Source organism: Ornithodoros turicata, chromosome 10, assembly GCF_037126465.1.
Source record: "Ornithodoros turicata isolate Travis chromosome 10, ASM3712646v1, whole genome shotgun sequence".
In the NCBI taxonomy this organism is placed as follows: Eukaryota; Metazoa; Arthropoda; class Arachnida; order Ixodida; family Argasidae; genus Ornithodoros; species Ornithodoros turicata.
In genome coordinates, this window is record NC_088210.1 from 30,333,499 (window position 1) to 30,348,255 (window position 14,757).

The following is a 14,757-nucleotide window of genomic DNA, read 5'->3' on the forward strand; positions in this document are numbered from 1 at the left end:
GAGGTGCTACGATGCAATCATAGCCCCGCAACTGCCAAATCGCTCGCACTCACACGAACACACACATACACATTTATTAAATTACCAATAGGCCACGCCTATCTCTTTATAGCAGAACAGGTCTGAAAAAAAAAAAAACTCTCCATTACCCAGGTTTGCGTGCCACACTATTACTTTGTGCTCCACATGCCGCCACCATTAGTACAATGTGAGCTTGGTTAGCAACCCCGGGAACGTTCCCCTTCCCCTTATCCGGACGTATACGAGACTGCAGCATCTAAACGAGCCCGCGCATTCTGTCTCTGCAACCTTCTGTCTGGAAAATTCTAACGGGCGCGCGCTGCATAACGTCGAGATGCAACGGCCCACGAAGCAACGCAGACGACGCACACGGATTTTCAGATGACGGGGGCTCCTGGCTCTGGAACGTTTTAATAACTGCTTCGCTTTATTCCTCCGGTCCCTTTTTGTCGACTGCTTCTGCTTCGAAGGGGGGGGGGGGGGGGGTATGGGAGGGAAGCGAGCGAAAGCAGCAGTTATTTCTGGGCTGGATTACGAAGGGAAGCTGCTTTTCAATTTCACGTAACAGTTTTGTATTACGAAAGTATACTGCGCGTGGATTTTGTGTGTAGTTCGTTTCTCGCATAGAATGTCGGAAAGGGATTGGAGAAAGCGTCGTCGGAGTCGCTTCCTAATACTCAGATAGAGTCTTGAAGATATATGAAGCTCTTTTAGCTTGATGGTGGTGGATGCGCGGCATTCGCAGATTTTTTTTATAAGTCACGTCGTGCCGACTCGATCTACCGCCTCTATGCGTAATCAGACGCCATAACTGGAAAAATGGCGAGGAAGCAAGCGAGCCGGTGAAGATGATGCATAATGTAAAATCCCGAGACTAGGGAACACGAAAGGACAGACACAAACACGAGACTTCGTGTTTGTGTCTGTCCTTTCGTGTTCCCTAGTCTCGGGGCTTTACATTATGCGCCATAACTGGTTCCTCTTTTTTTCTTTTTTCGTTTCCAACAACAACAACAACAACAAATACTAACACAATAACAACGTAAATGTTCTACGTGCAAACTTTCATTACAAGTATATGTCAAACTGCTAAAAATATGTACAATCTAGCATTCATATGTACACATATCAGCAAAATTCGACATGATACTAAAAAATCAGCAAAATACTCATAAAATTCAGCAAAATATTTGTTTCTTCGGTTTTACGTCTGCGACAAGAAAGTTGACCAGATCGATGTAACGCCTAAATGCTTTTACAACAATATATCATTGGTCTCTACCCAAAGCGAACAAAAACTCGGTTTTCACCGCCTCTCACGTCAGATCCCAGAATTACTGGGAGCTTATTACTCTTTTCTTCTTCTTCTTCTCTGTGTCCTTCTGTCTTCTTCTTCTGTCTGCTGACTGCCGGTTTCGGTGATGCAAAACAAGTTCAAATAATCTAAAGCTAATGAAAGTAACGATGAAAGATGAAAGTCACTGAAAAGGTTAGCCAGCTGTAGGGATCGAACCCACATCTTCTGGATTACCGGTAATCCAGAAGATGTGGGTTCGATCCCTACAGCTGGCTAACCTTTTCAGTGACTTTCATCTTTCATCGTTGATTTCTTAGGCAATTTGGGGCTTTGTTTGTATCTGTCCCTTCTATGTTGTTGTTCCAGCCTCAGAACATCAGTTTCTCTCTTGTTTAATGAAAGTAGTTTTGACATACCCAGAGATGGGTACGTTGTCCCGAAAGGTGTCCCGATTTTCGGGCGTTTCCTCTCCCGCTTTTGTCCCGATTTTCGTAATATTTTTGTCCCGCTAATCCCAGCTCTACAAATCGCAACTCACCTCACAGATCACGAGGCAGTGCTCGTCACACTGAAGTAGTTGCGCATATATCAGTGATATATGTATAAAAAAGTGTCAACATCCACACTCCCCATGAAGCCTCTCAATTCATCATCTTAAAAATAAAGTTGTTGTTGTTGTTGTTCAACATCTACACATAACACCTACCGCTGAAATTGGCGTTACACAATCGTAACCGTCCTGTAATGACTCCGGCTCTGGACGTAACATTGGTGAATAACTTCTTAGAAGCCACACTATATTCGTACATTTGGCTGCAAACCAGAGGCTTCCTATAACACGCATCGTATGCCATAGAGCGTAGTATGACAGATTATATACTCCTTTTCTCTCTGACCGTGCATGCTTGACATTGTTACAGTGTTTGCATGTATGTCACTGACCTGCTTCAACATCCTAAGCTATAAAGCTGTCCGTCGAATACAGCTCTCTAACCTGTAACGGCTTGCACATAGTTGGTCACGTAGCCTTGTCAGTTCAAATATGCATCGTAACTCCTTCTACTCGAAAACTTTTGTATTATGTCGTTAGGATTGTAAACGTTCCTTTTTCTTCCGCTGCATAACAAGCAGAATACTTTGCATCAACAACGTTGCAACACTAGATACACGCCTCTCCCACTTTGCATATCTTCATCATGTGCAGCATAACTTGCGTATACTCTCAAACCGTGGACTTAAAAGCTTTCGTCGCTACGTGTTCTAGGAATACGTACCTTATCTACAAAAAAGATGCGCACTTGCGTCTGGCGGCCTTACTAAAAGCACTTCTGCCTTTCTTCTAAAACTCTTACCGCGATAAGCAGGGGGAAAAAAATAAGAGGTTTGTTTTCTCTGTGGGAAGCCTTCCAGGTATGCACGCGCGTATATGCCAGCCATCGAGCTTCGGCTTCTTGCAGCTTGGTGTAAGTGCATTAGTGTCGTAACGTCGCAGCCTCTGCCGCTGTTGCTAACGCCGCGGAACACTGATGTCTTGCGGTGATGCACTGCTCGCGTCAAACGTGAAGCACAGACGCCAGCGTAGCGTGGTGGTTAACCCACCCCAACGGCAATTCGAGAGGTGCGTTGTGTGATAACCGCTGCTGTCTGGCTTTTTCGACGACCGCCATGTTTCAAATACCCGTGTGTGTAACTTATTCGAATATCCCGGCTTGCTGAGAGGTGCGTCCTACGTCATCTACTACTTGCCTCAAACGTCCTGTATAGTTGTGTTCAACCCAAGAGCGGCACGATTAGGTACTGCCTTACGCTTATTCGTATTGACTGCACCTATAGTCGTGTTCAACTTAACCCGTTCAGCCATGCCGCTGGTCCTGTAACCTGTGTCATTATGTATCTTGGGGTTAACGATATTTTACGTGCGGGACAACAACAACAGCAACAAATGCTGACGATGAGATGTGGTGAACCTGCGGGATAGGCTAACCGTGTATTCACACGAGCGACATGCTCTCAGAAGCGATGCAAAAAACGGCATAGCTTTCTGCTGTCACGTAAGCGCGAGCGCTCATCGTCGTGTCTTCACGCACACTGCTAACCTTAGGGAATATCCTGCGACACAGCCATAAGATATTCCGTAGCAGACGACCGGAAAAGACGCTGACGGTGTCGTCTGCTAAGTGTCGTCTGCTAAGTGTCGTCTGCTAAGTGTCGTCTGTATAAGTGTCGTCTGTATAAGTGTCGTCTGTATAAGTGTCGTCTGTATAAGTGTCGTCTGTATAAGTGTCGTCTGTATAAGTGTCGTCTGTATAAGTGTCGTCTGTATAAGTGTCGTCTGTATAAGTGTCGTCTGTATAAGTGTCGTCTGTATAAGTGTCGTCTGTATAAGTGTCGTCTGTATAAGTGTCGTCTGTATAAGTGTCGTCTGTATAAGTGTCGTCTGTATAAGTGTCGTCTGTATAAGTGTCGTCTGTATAAGTGTCGTCTGTATAATTGTCGTCTGCTAGGTGCCGTCTGCTAGGTGCCGTCTGCTAGGTGCCGTCTGCTAGGTGCCGTCTGCTAGGTGCCGTCTGCTAGGTGCCGTGTGCTAGGTGCCGTGTGCTAGGTGCCGTGTGCTAGGTGCCGTGTGCTAGGTGCCGTGTGCTAGGTGCCGTCTGCTAGGTGCCGTCTGCTAGGTGCCGTCTGCTAAGTGTCGTCTGCTAAGTGTCGTCTGCTAAATGCGCAGTACGCCACTCTCGATATTCCGCACAGTGTGAATGCTCCACACAGCACGGGACGGAACTTCGACTCTGTGAGCAGTGTTTTCGCTTTTTCTTCCGCGAGAGTATTCCGTGAAGATGTCACTCGTGTGAACACACAGTAAGCGACTGAAGTATTATTATTTGGTGCAACAAACACGCACACTAAGAAAAATAAGTCGGTCTTAATCCTTTTGGGGGTCTAAACACATTGTTAGAACCCCTTTCGGGACTGAATGGACGTAATTTGCGTGATGTTTATGGACTATTTGCACTAGTCATATGTAGATTTCAGGGTCAGAAGACTAGAATGGGGAGTAGTCGCAATCTAGTAGGAAACTAGAAGCTGTGATTCATCCTCCAATTTACCCCCATTTGTCTCGGAACGCACATCCCTTTCCCAAATAAAGCGCCGACATGCGGGTGAAAAACGACTTAAATAATCACGTCATAATCCGTAACTGTCCAATATTTCGCAGAAATGTTTCATTCCGTGATATAGCATAGAGCACCGGGAAAAAAAAGCCCGTTCGACACTTTTCTACATCTGTTACACGACAGCTTCACAGAGTGATAGATACGTGCAACACTCTATATATGACGGAAGATATATATACGAGGAAGATGAGATAAGCTGAAAGGAGGAATGATTGCTGCTCCGCCGCAATGCGGAGCTTATATATTGAACGCCGCGTATGTGAGCGGAGCTGCTCCACCGTTGATGCAGGTATGAAATGTGGGGATATGAAAGAGTCGACAACGCAGGTGAGACGTGCCCTTTTAGGAGATTAATTAGTGGAGGTCGGCCCCGTTTATTGCGCTCCAAAGCATCAGAAGCCAGTTTGCGAATTACAGCTTTCCTGGAACTTGGCTGCTGCGTGTCAGCAGTCCTCGGACGAGGAAGAGGGGAAGGAGGAGCACCGCTGATGAGTTCGAGGAAGCCGACATATATGGCATATGGGATCTATATTTGTGGCAGAAAGTTTAGAACAGCTTAGGTGGTTCGGAGACCCGTAAAAACTACCTTTTTAGAAGTGACTGAATTGCAAATTTGCAAACGACTACACGATCATCAAACTAATTAAATTAGTTACAATTGTCACTACTTACAAAGTTTCGTTGTCTGTCTGTTCAAGATATACTTACATTCTTGTGAGATATAAGGTTGCGCTCCTAAAGGTATATCATGGTATGGTCTCCTTCCAGAACGAACTTTGGTATTCATTCAGTGTCTTATTCCGCCTCCAAAATCGGGAATTCTTTGCCAATATATCTAAGGCATATTAACTAACTTGTTCCAGTTCAAACAGCAATTACGTATCTTTCTAGATGAGTAAGATGTATTATGTACCTAAGCTTCGATGTGCTCAATTTCCTATGTTACGTATCTTGGACATGTGACCCACAGACAATTATTGTATTCGTTTTATGTGTGGTTTGATAGTTTGCGTATTGTGTTATTTCGTATTGCTGCTTATTTATATTGTGTACTAATGTGTATTTTAGGGGACTGCATAACAGGGCTTGCCCTCGCAGCAGTCCCGTTTATTACTTGTTTCCTTATACCTATTCCTGAACAAAAGGACTTTGAACTTGAACAGTTACACAATCACTTGTAATTTAATTACTGTTACAGTTATTCTGAGAAGTCTGAAGTTATTCTGAAGTCTGGCTTATTCTGAGATGTAACTGAACTGAATTAAATTGAGAGAAAGAAAGAAGGTGAGTTCTGACGCGAAATTTTATTTTTCTTCAATGAAGAATGCAGTACAAATATGGGAATATATATTTAAAGGAAACGGGAAATGACCAGTGGAGTGCGACGACTATAGAAATTGTGCCCAGCAGGAACACAAGAAGTTGTCCAAGTCAATGCAATATTGCCTATTTTCTAGCTTCAGACACGATTGTTTGGGGCGTTTTGCTGACTGCTCCACGGAAAACGCGACACAACAAAATTGTCCCCAACGAGTTCGAGTTCGAGTTGGTGTCGTTCGTGTTCTGTGTCGTATATCGTGTTCGTGTTCGCGTGAAACATGTAGCACGAGTTGAACGAAGTAAATGAACAAAGTAGAGAAAGAATGAATCGACTAAAATCAGCGAAGAGTTCTTTTCAAAATCATGATCCGAAAGAATTTGTTTCCAATCCAGTCTCATTTCTTGCGAAACAAAACAAAAAAATCTCTTCGGCATTCATATATTCCCTTCTGGCATTGGTTCCTTCCCATCTTCATAATTTTTACGAAACGACAATGAGAGCTACACTTTTTTTTCAAACGCAAGTATAATGAGAGAGAAACGTAGAATAAGAGAAGAAGGAAGAGAAGAGCGGCCTTTCGGCGGCAATCCCAATTGGAGCTTTTGTCCCGCGAGTTTCCGACCCGCACCAGTATTGGAAGAGCAGTTCTGCCCAAGTATTTTAATTCGCAATACTTTTGCTGAGCACCTACCCGCTCTTCTTGATCTCCTCTTCTGCGTAAAGTTTGCGGAGCCACTTGGCACAAGTGGTGCCGAGAAACAAGAGAGAGAAGCCGATTCCCAAAAGGACCGACCCAAAGTAATACTATGCAGATGAGCGGGAACTAATCGATACCCTTCTCTTTCCTATGGCCACACTGATTTGCTCCCTCTTTATTTATAACAACGAGGGCGCAGATATATACCTGACACGTCTTAAAAGCGGGACCTGGTCGTCATGGTGATGCAAACGTGTTCACGTATACCTGTGCGCGGCAGGTGGCCGCGTCAGCAAAACGTTGTCCGCGACATGCCATTGTCACGAAAAAGCGCTGTACTTTGCGTTTGTATTGTTGTATTGTTGTGGTTTAACGTGAAGTCGCGCATGATATTCTGTTTGGCCTTCACGCGCAAAAGCGAGGAATATTACTAGAAAGTATATTAGACGTTTAAAAAAAAAATTAGCGCCGCGAAGCAACTGTGGCTATCAGCGGCGTAAAGGCGTGGACAGATGGAGAGAGGACAGCAGGAAGGAATGGGGACGTCCTGGGCTGACTTCAGGGGGAACCGTGCGGACATCCGTCTGCAAACACTGTTAAAACAGCGGAGTTGGTGGTGGTGGTCATGGTGAAAGGGATCGCTGTTGTCGGCCTCACAGATGTGTTCAGAATGTGCGTCCTGGGCCGACTTCTAAGGAAACGGTGCTGTTTAAACGGCACTTAACCACATAGCACGCTTCTAGCCAACCGTCATCCCGAATGACAACGTTCTCGCCCCTGATTTGTTGAAAACGGGAGGCGGAGCCTATTCTGTGCCGTGCATAATGAGCACAAAATAGTCTCCGCCTCCCGTTTTTAACAAATCTAGGGCGGGAACGTTGTCATTCGGGATGATGATTGGCTAGGAGCGTGCTATGTGGTGAAGTTCATTTTTAAGAGTGCAAGCCCTTTCACCATCACCACCACCACCATCATTTTTAAGAGTGTACGCTTCCTCCGTGGTATCGCTTTCCTCCTTGCTGGAATGTTCTGGGCGCGAGATTGGCTGGAAAACGGTGTATACAAGATACGCGCGGAGAATAACACGCGGGGGATGCCGGAGATACGCGCGGGCAGCAAAGCTCCTCCGGAGAACGAGAACGTGCACTCTAAAAACAGAACTTCACCGTATAGCACGCTGTGCTCCAACCATTGCAAAGAATGCTAGGGTTATCGCTTGTGATTCGAAGAGAGAGCTGGGAGTACGTCTTTTTGTGGCAATTTTCATATATCCAAATTGCCACAAAAAGGCGTGCGCCCCCATCTCTCGTCGAATTAAAAGCGATAACCCTATCATTCGCGGCAATGGCTGGCGCACGGAGTGCTATGCGGTGAAGCTCTGTTTTTAGAGTGTGCGCGTTTGCGCTGCCTCCCGCTGTCATCACCACTTCTTCATTTATTGTTGTTGCTGTTGTTGTTGCCTCCCGGAGTCATGTCTGTCACTATTTGTTGTTGTTGTTGTTCGAGCAATCGTCTATTAAAGATTACCGCCACGCTTCTTAACAAGACTCAGTGGCAGTTATGTGTTCATTCTTTCTCCACGATGCACCTTCCGTCAGCCTAAGCGTTGTCTTTCATAACAGAACAGAACGACCACAATACTTCACAATTTGACAATGCCATGACGCAACAATCCGTTGCGCAAACCGTTCATCCTCACTGCTCACGTACCGACTGAGTCGGCGCTACGCCAACAAATATTCACGCTTCATTCATTCATTCATGTAATTTTTTTCTTTTACAAATCAATCAATCAATCACGCTCCATTGTTCCACAGAAGAGCAACCAGATAGTGCAGCGTGCTCCAAGATGGCCGCCGGCGGTGGTCTTGGTGGTGATGACGTAGTAACTACGGCGCACGCGTAGGAGGTCACGGTGGCCGACATCTTGCAATCAGCGCGCACCCACCAATTAGTGCGGCGGCGCGTATTTTAGTTGGGGTTAAATTTAAAGGGAAAACAACGATCACGCTTCAATTAATATAACAGGGGAGTGAGTGAGTGAGTGAGGGGGCACTCTTGTACGGTTCGTTAGCCACGCGTCGAAAGTTACTGTCTAAGGCGCATTAGCAAATTCGCCGTTGCTAGCTCACTAATGAGCAGCATGGCATATGTTATTTCACCTGCGTCCTAATTGGACTGAGGCGTAACCCGCGAAGTATGAAACGCCTGTCGTAGAGTAAGGTGTTATGGTTGGTTGATTGGCACGCTTGGAACTGTAGCTTTAGAGGAGCCGTTGCTGTGCTGTAACACGAGCTGAACGCAGTTTGGCGTAATTATCCCTGTGTTTTTTTTTCTTCTTCTTCTTCTTCTTTTTCTGTAGTGATAGTGTGTCATATCAGATCGCCTACCGTCGGTTAAAATTTTCCATCAGAGAGCGCGCGCTATCGTTACAAAGCAGCTACGGTGTTTCAACACGCTGTTCAAGCTATGTAGCAGATTGTCACTAATTCTTACCGTATTCTCTCCGTATTATTTTTAGTCCGTCCAACTCGAATTGTTACACACACTCTTAAAAATGAACTTCACCGCATAGCACGCTGCTAGCCAACCATCATCTCGAATGATATCGTTATCTGGCCTGATTTGTTGAAAACGGGAAGCGTACGCCTTTTTTGTGACAATTATGAACAGCATAAGTCTCACAAAAAGGCGTACGCCTCCCGCTTTCAACAAATCAGGCCAGATAACGATATACCATTTGAGATTATGGTTGGCTAGGAGCGTGCTATGCGGTGAAGTTCATTTTTAAGAGTTCACAGACGGGAGGAAGCAGTTGATGTCTTCGAACAGATTTAACTATCAAACCGTCTTCGTATTTCGGTGAATTGAATATTTGAATTGAATTGAATAGTTTGGTGACTGTGCCAACACGTATCGGGGTTGTTTCCCCGATACCCTTGCATGTATACAATGCGTGCATGATCTAACGAACCACCCCAAGCAGCGCATCTTGGCCCAATATTGGCTGCATATCGGCAATACCGGCCCAACATGGGACCAGCGCTGCCAATATCGAGACAACATTCAGACAACAACATCGTGCGTCCTGGGCCGACTTCACAGGGAACTCGGCCGACATCTCTCTCAGAACATCTGATGAAAGCCCAGGGAAAACATCCAGGCATGCAGCGCAGCCGGCGCCTGAATCCGAACGCGGGTCAGTCTTTCTTTCTTGACGTGGAACGTCGTCATCGTAGCCCATGCAGCACAACATCTTGGCCAAATGTTGGGCCGGTATTGGCACTGTCTGCCCGATACTGGACCAAGATTGGACCAATAGTGGGCCAGCATTGCCAATATTGGCCCGATATTGGCAGGGTCCAATATTATATTGGTCCAATATTGCCAATATTGGGGCAATATTGGGCCAGGATATTGTGCTGCTTGGGAGGTTACGCGAGCCGCTTCCCGTGGTTTCCCTTCTGTCAATCTCGTGTCTCCCTTGACACTAACCAGTATAAACCCAGACATTGTTCCCACGACTTTATTTGCCGGACTTTCACCCCCACGGCATGGAGAACCACAGCTTAAGGCTCCACCGACACCTCGTTGTTTACTTTGCCCCGCTATGAAAAGAAATAGTAAATAGAAAGCAGTAAATCTTCACCCCTGAAGCGTTCCGGTTCGAGTAATTTCCATACTCTGTATACGCACGTGCCTCTCCGGCATTATGTGCGGGGCATCCCCGCAAACAAATACATCTTCACGCCCCACGCAGGTGTGCACACGTGAAGATTTCGTGCGCTGCCATCTTGCCCATACTAAACGGGTCAGACTCACAACGGCTCGCGGAAAATAAACGTACATATAAGTCGTCGTAAATTGTATTCATAAGCGTCTCATCTTATGCGCCAACGCACGGGCATGCATCTGTCGGCGAAAATAGAGATTATGCGTTTCTCACGTGAGAACCCGTAGAAGAGATTATGCGATTTTCGAGTTTGTTCCGTAAGTTTGCGTTCGCGCACGGAGCTTTGAAAGTTGGTGCTGCTGTAGGAACTATACTGCCGGTTCGAGCTTTCTATTGGTTAGTATAGCGTGAAACAAACAATTGCTTCTTAGTAGATTCGTCGAAACGCAATAGCGTTGTGCATATTAACGGATTAACACGCAAGCGCATTAACATCCAAGCAGTTAAAGGATGCAGTCAAGGACAACCTTCACTGTGACTGATTTAGTACTGAGATCTCATTGCGTGAGAACGTCTGTTCGCTGTCAGAACCCATTTACTTTGCAAATTTAAAAAAAAAGTTAATCGTATTGTATTCTTTTATTTTATTTTATTTTTTTACCCCAAGTACTTCGGTGTCTCGAACACTGGAAAGCAGAGAGAAAGTCCAAGCATAGTAACCACGTGACAAATGTTGTACGAACGGTATGCCAGCTCGGCTGCACCGTACGAGCCCAAGCAGCACAACATCTTGACCCAATATTGGCAATACTGGCCCAATATTGGTCCAATATTGGGCCAAGATGCTTTGCAGGAAATAATTGTACATAATAGCTACACGGGATCTCGTTCTCGACTCTCAGTTCCCTTTTTTCAACTTCACACTGTACTCGCAGCATCCTACATAATAATTTACTCACTGCGGTGGGACTTCCATAAATAACCGACCAGGGTGGTACTTGGTGTTTTTTTTTTCCTTTTTCCTGCCAATAATTATTCCGAGGCTTCTGCAAACGTTTGCGTATGCCGCATGAAAGAAGCGTTCCGCTCCAGTAGCCAATTTGTTGAAATATTTATGCGTACCGACTAGCGTGCTCCGCAACCATCTCATAAATACAACAGCAGGGTGGCGAATGTGCTTCTCATCTCGGATTCGTCCTACTAAAATATTGACATCGAAGAAGTCTGTTTGCGGGCTCGACGCACACACAACCGATTCATGTTGGCGCGCTGCAACTCGCACTTGGAGCGGTGTCGTCTGCGAACGTATCAGCGAGTGAACATGACGGGAAAACTTGTATTCGCATTTTCATACCGGATGAGAAGTGATGAAAGATGTATATGGCTCTCTTTCTCTCTCTTTCTCCTCTTTCTCTCTCTCTCTCTCTCTCCAATATGCAGCGGAGTCTTGAGAGATGTGCTCGCGCGTATCCCGTCCAAAGTTGCGGTTCGTTTTTTAACTTCCGGTCATCATTATCATCGTTGTTCCTGACAAATTCCCGCACAACACACGTTTCCGGAGATCGTTGCATCAAGGGAGCCATTTATGAATCTTAAGCACTATTTGCAGCGCCAGAAAGTAAATTTCAATTGAATTGCAATAATTTAAAATTGAGTAATTGGAATATAAGGGGTGCAGTAGCTGCACTTACGCCCCACTTACTCTTCGTTTTTTTTTTCTTTTCTTTTTTTCTTGCCGTGCGTGCTATCTGCTTGTTCTGATATTACACTCTAAAAACAGAACTTCACCGCATAGCACGCTGTGAGCCAACCATTGCCAAGATTAATAGGGTTATCGCATATGATTCGAAGAGAGAAAGGTGGCGTACGCCCTTTTATGGCAATTTTCATATATCCAAATTGCCACAAAAAGGCGTACGCCCACCTCTCTCTTCGCATCAGAATCGATAACCCTATCATTCGTGGCAATGGTTGGCGCACAGCGTGCTATGCGGTGAAGTTCTGTTTTTAGAGTGTAGGACAGAGACGAGGCACATTAAACTATAAAAAAAAGCGCCTAGTGCTGATAGCGCATTAAAAAAAGATAAAGTAACCATCGATTCATTGTCATATACAAGCATTCTTTCAGTTGAGCAACACGTGCAGTGGGACTACTGTCAGAACTGACTATCTCAACATACGCACCAAGAACCCTTAAATCTACGTTCAACACACTCAATATTTTCACCTTCATTTTCGTGGTGAAAAATGAAGCTTTCGTTTCACGGAAACATCTCCCGCATTCTGCGAACGTTCTTCAGAAGCGGTCCGGATGACAACGAGTTAGCCGGGATTGTTCATGACCACGGTTCCTACCCGTAGCACGAAACAATAATATTGCACGGTCGGAATAAAGGCATCAATGCTCCACTCTACTTCAAAGGAAGACAACATACCTCAAACCATGAGCTTGTTTACCTGCTTCTTAAACAAAGGGCACAATGGCAATGCTGGAGAGGTATAGACTATGCTACTTGAGAGCAAGCGGAAATTCCATTCATGCAGGTTACCGACTCCTGCCTCATACACATCAGTGGTTACGACAATCATTAATGGATGACTGAGCATATTTCGAAAGTTCTATAAGCAGCGGACGAGATCGTGATAGAAGTAAATAGGAAGGCTGCTATGCTTATTGGTTAATTGAATTAATTCAATCGCTATTTCTTAGGACGTCATTGCGACGATACCGACATATACGTCCTTTGTTGTCTGTGCACCATATCTCAAGGGAGTACTAGAAGATTTTAAAAAGCCTGAGTTGAAAAAAGGGAAAAAATTGTGATCGGACAGTAATTGCTATTCTGCGTACGAGTACCTTTTTATAACTGTAGTAAGTGTAAAGGATGTTAAATATGGTCTCGTGAACTATACTTCCGAGGGGTAAATATATATTTATTTACTTGGAAGCACCTTAAGGGCGCAAATACAAGGTAATGAGAGATTTATTAAGAAATAACAAAGATTAAAACGAAAAACACGTCCTGGGACGTGGAGATGCGTCTTAGTGCAGACACTGGTGCATGTAAATGAGGTGCTAAATGAAACGATCATCCCCCCTCTCTCTCTCTCTATCTCTCTCTCTCTCTCTTGCAGTCATCAGTGTCAGAGTCATCGCGTCAGGAAGCGTTAGGATGTGCTCACATAGAACGGCAGCAACGCACCCGCTACTTATAAAACGTAACGAGATTTTTTTTCTTTTTATTTCGTCAGCCACTTTTTAGAAAAAGTGACAGACATAGATCTATCCATAACGAAAACCCAGACAGGGGGAAAATGAATAAAAAAAAAGGACGCGCACAAACACGAGTCTCAAACACAGCTGACGTTTTAATGTACAACCCGAACATGTACAGGGTGTTTGCTCTAACGTGTCCATAAATTTTATTTAAAGCGAGCGATAAAAGAGAAACAAGCGCTACTTGATTAAGAAACAAGTGCTACTAGTGAAGCAGTACCTGTGCCTTACTCAAGTAGTAGAAAAGTACCGTAATTTCACGCGTATAAGCCGCACCGCAGATAAGCCGCAGGACCTGTTTTTAGGAACGTTTTGAAAACTTTCTGGCAGATAAGCCGCACTCGCAGATAAGCCGCGGGCAATACGACGCGACTGATTTGTGCGACAAGGGAGACCATAGAGAAGGCCATAAACACTGTGGTCCATACTCCGGAGTCGGCATGGTGTACAAGAAGGGTTTCAGTGCCAGTGGTCTACCAAGATCGGATTCCCTTGTTGCGTGTTTTTCATGGATCGCTGGGTCAGTGGTCTTCCAGAAGACACCAGGAAGGTCAATCTACTCAAATGGGGACGCGCCCCTGCTATGTAATGTTTGTGCATCGGCAGAGCGGTGCTGTCCCAGAGACACTGTCGGCCCTTTCGTTAAAACCGGCAAATGGGGAAGATACCACGAAAAAATAGTCATCAGATAAACCGCGCTGGTGGATAAGCCGCAGAGCGCCCGTTAGAAAAAAAAATCGCGCATAAGCCGCGGCTAATACGCGTGAAATTACGGTACTTCTTGCTTTTCTTTTATCGCTCGCGCTTTAAATATAATTTCTGGACACGTTAGAGCAAACACCCTGTATACAGAAACAGCAAGGTCACAGTGGGGAAGGGGAACAACTCCCCCAAAAGAAGGTCCGACAGTCAGAGTAAAACATTGCTGACTACATTATACGCATCTATATATTACGCATCGTCATCGAAGACGACAACGGTTCACTGAGAATGTAGATTATTAGGTACAAAACTAAAGCTTTAATGCGTTGCGAATACTTGGGTCATACCAAGCGCGATGGAAGGGGAGACTGACACGTCCGTGCTCCGGCATAGGTCCGGCCGCCTTAGCCACGACATAAACCTTCCCTGCAGAGATCCACGCAGTTCATGCGGTCGCAAATCTAACCCCAAGCTGCTCAATCTAAATGGGTTCGGACGCCATTCAATCGCCAGTACAGCGTCTCTCCCAAACTCTTTCTCATCGAGCTCGACTCGCTCATTTTGAAGAGGGCCTATATCTTCTTGTCTCTTTTTTT

General features: G+C 45.3%; 1 protein-coding gene and 1 long non-coding RNA gene across 2 annotated transcripts in view; one reads left to right on the forward strand and one right to left on the reverse strand.

Annotated features, from left to right (window-relative positions):
- LOC135369845 (uncharacterized) overlaps positions 1 to 5,710 on the forward strand; it is a 73,605-nt gene extending 67,895 nt beyond the window's left edge. The window contains exon 3 of the long non-coding RNA XR_010415133.1: positions 5,690 to 5,710. This is a non-coding gene — a long non-coding RNA (uncharacterized LOC135369845). The remainder of the gene's footprint in view (positions 1 to 5,689) is intronic.
- Positions 1 to 14,757, reverse strand: part of LOC135369839 (probable cationic amino acid transporter) — a 152,975-nt gene that overhangs the window by 125,697 nt on the left and 12,521 nt on the right. The gene's annotated exons all lie outside the window — the stretch shown is intronic.